Genomic DNA, 6,000 nt, shown 5'->3' on the forward strand with positions numbered 1-6,000 from the left:
TAAATAAATACGTTGCGAACTCTGCGCCACTCTGTGAATAAAATATCGTTGTAGAACCCTTCACGTTTCGGCGAAAATCCGATGTCATCTGCGAAGAATCGCAATGTTATTGTATTTTAATGATAATAATATTATGTTGAGCGATTTCCGAGAAAATATCATGCCTGCGACTCGAAGTTATCACACAATAAAATAGGACCTTACTATTATAAGAGTATTATTCATATTGTTCTGTATTATTATATTTTATGGTGTTTTTTCTTTTCTGTTACAGGATCACTGCCGCAGTAGTCAAACCTATTCCCACGAACTGTTGAGTGGCGGCGACAGAAACGATATTGTTCTAAGAACCCAATGCGATTTGTCGCGTGTCAGTGGGCCACCAGACGCAGACGATCGGTATGTATGGTAATAATATTAGTCATGACCTGATTTTTTTTATGGTCGATTTCTGTAAATCTATTCGATTTCTCAGCGAACTTGCACCACTCGCTAGTCGTGTTATTGTTTTAACTATTATTGTAAGAAGGTACACACGTGTATAAATTAAATAATGATGATTGATATCACATAAATAAATCCGTTCTCAAAAAACGATCAGGATTTCGTAACTGTTTACGGTACGGTTCTATTTTCGGTGATTTATTTATTCGTTCTCCGGCCACACCGCGACGCGTAAAAATATATAGGTTTTAAAAAAAATATATATTACATACATGCCCATTACCCATCTCGCATACGAGCCGTATGTATACTGTACAAGCACAAATGTCTATTTACATTTTATGTATTAATAGCGTATTCGCTGTACTGTAATACCGACTGTATACACGCAAACAATATTGAAATATTTTGTTGTCCAAGCACACGTTCGGATAATAACGATAATAATTGAAGAAGAACTTGATTGCGCTTGCGCAGACTAGGTATATTATAATATTATAATTATTATTATTGTCATACCCTCCTCCAACCAGCTATGGAACCTCTCGGACATCTCGCTCATGAGATTCGTCTCGTAACAGTGTTTATTCGAAACATGTCAATTGCAAACGGCACAAGTGCGCGACACAAGATAGCCGTACCTACATAAAATTACATCCGTTTTGGTTTTTTGTGTGCAAACAAGTCTCATGCTCGACGTTGTTTCTTATTATTTAATACTTCGTTGGCCGTTGCACAGTGTATCGGTCCTCGCAGCTGGACGGGTGCCCGGCACTGGAAAAAAAAATTTTAAAAACGAGTTAAGAGTGGCGCTCTCGTATAAACATATATCACCGAGTGCCAAACTGCATGTATGTATACGTTATTATTATATATTTTTAAATTCATCATCTGGCGTTCATATTTTTAGCTTTCGGTGCATCATCGGCAATTTCATATTATATATTATTAATTATTATTCTGGTGCAATATTACAGTGATATAGCCTTAGCAGTATAATAGTTGTGGCAGTGATGGCTGGTGGTGAACGGTAGTATAATATATTATAGTGTTGGTATATTTATTTTTATTAGTTGCAACAGTAGTAGTGACGGTAGTAGTACAGCTCATCGATTTTTCCCCTTTTTTTTCTACTTTTATAATTCTACGGTTTCTCATTTTGTACGACGCCAGCAGTCTCTATCGAGGGCTCTCATCAATCAAGACTCGAACGTGGTAAAAATCGAGCTCCGACAGTTAAAACTTGTCACGCAACCCTCATTTTTCCCCAGACCGACGCCAACTTCTCTTTCTATCTCTATCTTCCCGTCGGTGTTCCGAGACTTTATCTTTAATTAAAAAGGTCTTTCGATGTTTAAAGTGTATATATATATATATATATAGTGTAACGCCGTGATGCACTGTATGCTTTGTGTGTGCGCGTGCGAAAAGTTTCTTATTTTCCCAATTAATATAAAAGCAGTGTCGCCAGACTGGCTCGATCATTATCAAGATACCCCGTTTAGTAGTCCCCAGAGGTCCCCAGGATCCCTTATTATTATACTGAGTGGTGTTTTTTTCTTTTTCCATAAGTATAGTAAATCAATATAATGATGAGCGAATATTGCTGCTACCACGTACCTACTTATATACTATTTTTACATTTCAAACTTTCCATATGGTGTATTAAAATAATATAATTAATCTTATATAGACAATTATATAGAAGTCGATTGATTATCAATATTAAAAAGCCTTTACTTGTATAAGTTTAATGTATATTTTTAATTTTCTATAATATTATAGTGTAAAAAAAACTACCTGCAGTCAGTTAGGTATAATGTGAGTTATGTTTGTAGCTTAATAAATAATAATCCAAAACTCTTATATAACTTATATTAGACAGAGTACATTTGATCTCGGTACAAGTGAATGTATCATATCTCATAACAATTTAATGTTGTCAATCATCAATATACCCGGACACTCGTCGACTGATATATATCACTATGGGGAGAAATCTGTGTACGGATCAACTTTAATTCGACCTCGAGCCTTATATTTAAATTGATTTATTCATAAATAATAATGTGTGTGCCACATTATGTTAGACGAAGTATATAGTATAATATATGTCATAAAAATAAATATCAAGTTTCAACACAAGAGATATTTAGACTGAAACAATATAAGAAATGCATACAATCATTCTCAAAAGCGTGTACTCTTATTATTTTACTTAAAAATTATTTTCATATATTTTATTGGTTTCTTATAATAGTATTTCAAACTTCTTCGACCCTAAACAGTATATTATAATATGATATTACACTATTACAGAGTACAGTCGATGTCACTATCCCACCGACCGCTAAAAGTTTAGAAATCGGACGGTTCGGAGTTAAACTTCATTACGCGTCGGCATCCGGCCAAAAGTTAAGTAGATATATACTCCTCTTTTCCCTTATCTTACCCTTGTTTGCCGCCGGCGTTTATACACTCCCATATGTGTGTGCGTGTGTGTGTGTGTAAGTGTACGTATTCAATTAAATTATCCAACGCTCCACCACCACTGTGGGAGGGGGCGGGGAAACGCGTGTGAGCTGACGCCGCCGCCGTAACACACGCGAGAGTTGAGGACCATGCGGAAGTAGTTCCGGTTCGCGAACTGCCAAAAGGTTTTCCGGTTTCTCCATATCGGCTCCGTTAACGAGATAAAACCCATCTCCGAACAAACTTATATGAAACTGTAGTGTGCGATGCCCGAACAGTGGACTATGTAGTAATGTTGTCGCCGTATAAACATTATAACGATTTCATCGCACCAACTACGAAAACATTATTTAATGGGCCACATGTAGTGAATATAATACGTATGTATATTATATTAGCTTCTTACAAACTCTTAGGCAGAGCTGAGGTTCCGTCTATATGTCACGCATTAATGCGTTTCACTGTATTCTGCACACACTGACTCAAAACATTTGTAATTATATTATACCTGTCGTGAGGACTTCGTGTGCGAGAGACGTAATCGCGACTCGTCGGATGGATGGTTGCTTCCCCTTGCTTAAATTCACCAAAAGTTTGCGGAGACATTCCAAAGTAAGTGTTTGAATATTCGGTTAAACCCGAAGAACTATGCCGACATTTCAGTAGGTGTTGCTTCTGAAGTTCACGAAAAAAAATAAATTACCTACATAGGTACAGTCGTATTACAGAGCTTTGTCTTTACATGATATAAAGATACGTATATTATTCGAGTCGTACTCAAACTAAGTCAGCTCATACTTAAGTATTATATTCTAATCTTTGGGCATTTCAATCCAACTATAATGTACCTATATAATAATATATCTACCGTACGGTTTTTTTTCGCTCCATTCGCCACGAAGCGCGGGAAATCGGCTGTGGTTCGAAGTTAAAAAGTCTAAGGAATCGGTGGAATAGGGGAAGATAATAATGTTATTTTTGAGCTGCAATTGCTCTTAGCAGAAAGCTCTATAAATAAATTTAAAAAAATATGCAAATAAAACGTGTAGAGCATCTACGACGGACGATTGTTCGTGAAATACACGGTGGTCGATCCGTCGGTGTGAAGTGAACGCGCGACGATAAGGCGGAAGTCGTCGCTAAGCATAAATCAACGCCTCAAAAGCGGACGGCCGCGGCATACTAATAGAGTATTCGAGTATGTACATAAGGGTGGAGGGAAGTCACAGGTCATAATATTTCCGATAAAAGAAAATATATAGACGTTTGGATTAAAAATGTCTCATTATTATTATCGAGTCCGGGCGCTGTGCTATTATAATTTTATAGGTATATACCGCGGAATGTATAATGCGGTAATAGTAATAATAATAATAATAATAATAATCATTACGTTAGTATAATATAGGACCTACGCCAGCTGCTATATCGAGAGGCTACCGTCGCGAATCCGAAACGAGATCAGATGGCGTGTGGTATATATATTATATAATAGTATGATATATTTTTATATTATTATTATTGTTATGATGCAGCCCGATATATATATAGCCGAGTAATGGTGAGTGTATATTATGTATATGCATATAGGGTGGAGGTGTATCATAATATATACGCATTTTATTTTTTACGGCTCGGGCAAAAGTCACGTACCACGATTTAATTGCGCGTGGCGGGCGTGCGAGCTTCAATCGTAAACTATATTATTTTCTTATCACGTTTTTTGTTTCTTCGTCGTCGAGGGGAGAAAAACAGCAGCGCCGAGCACACCCTGCACCTCGCACTTGCATATCGCTCAATATATACATACACTTGTGTATATTGGTATCCTATATATATATATATATATATAATATTTAAATGTAAGGTACAATCGCAATTTTTTCCGTATTGTATATTATTATAACAATGCACGATAATAGTAATAATATACACACTATCGCGACGACTACGACGACGACGAGGCACGTCCCCGTACTCGGGTTACGGAAGCGTGCGTTTTAATTGATAGTCGTATATATAATATATGGAGATATATATCGTAAAATGGCCAGGCCATCGGACTTGAATAAGTTACTGTAAAATTAGACCAAATTTAATTAACTATTGCAATTTGCAGCATACCAGAACCCCTCAAAACTGCGTTAAATTATTGTTATATTAAACGGAATGTAATAGTAAACCACAACTCATCGTGTCTCATAATTCATAATAGTCCAAATATTATATTGATATAGATAGCATCATAATTATCGAAGTAATATATATTATAGTAGATAACATACAAATATAAATATATGATCATATTTTATTAAGAATTTGAGAAATATAGACAATTTTAAATAGAATTACAAACCTTATTATTTCTTTAATAACTCTTCCTTGCCGATTTGTCATCTATAATACTGTTTTGAGGAAGCAGATTAAAATATACTTTATATACTAGGTACAGGTACGAAAAATAATGTATATCTACATTTGATTATTCAGCTACAGGATACACTAATATTACAATCAAATATAATGTATACGATATTACATATTGTGGTTATTTTGTTTCACGTATCTGTCTTTAAATTCGGTAGTGTGTGTGCGCGTGTGTGTGTCGGTTAAATAATTTTCATGATGCTTAAGTGATTTATTCTGATTCTGGGCGACGTGCGTGGGCAACTGTGCAATACACTGTACACATTTATAATGGGTATGTACATTAATCGATAAACACTCGTCGCAGCCGTCTCTCACCAACGCCCGTTGAACATATTTTTTTACAATTTTTTTTTTCAACGAAGCCCTTCTCCTATACAGATCGTCGTGGTGCAGGACCTTTATTTTTAACGCAGTCGACGAGGCCACCGCCGACACTCGTGCCACTGCGGTATACTCATCTGTATACATTCAAGCACAATAATAATAATATATATATATAAAATAATAAATGCATATTCCGATATTCGTTATATGAAAATGTATATTCGCCAAAATCCCTGTTCCGTATAGTCCAGTGGTTCCCAACCTTTTTACCACCACGGACCACCTCGACAATATTTTTTAGGTCACGGACCACATCAATTTTACAAAACT

The 6,000-nt window shown here is 35.9% G+C and overlaps 1 long non-coding RNA gene across 3 annotated transcripts in view; it reads left to right on the forward strand.

The window, feature by feature from the left end:
- The window catches only part of LOC107882420, a 77,820-nt gene that overhangs the window by 58,849 nt on the left and 12,971 nt on the right, over nucleotides 1-6,000 (forward strand). For 2 of the 3 annotated variants that reach the window (XR_003839665.1, XR_001678734.2), the window contains one exon: nucleotides 275-2,967. This is a non-coding gene — a long non-coding RNA (uncharacterized LOC107882420). Of the gene's footprint in view, nucleotides 1-274; nucleotides 2,968-6,000 lie in introns of those variants that run through there. The other variant, XR_003839664.1, reaches the window with a different exon arrangement.

The sequence above is a fragment of the Acyrthosiphon pisum genome, chromosome A2, assembly GCF_005508785.2.
Source record: "Acyrthosiphon pisum isolate AL4f chromosome A2, pea_aphid_22Mar2018_4r6ur, whole genome shotgun sequence".
Lineage (NCBI taxonomy): Eukaryota > Metazoa > Arthropoda > Insecta > Hemiptera > Aphididae > Acyrthosiphon > Acyrthosiphon pisum.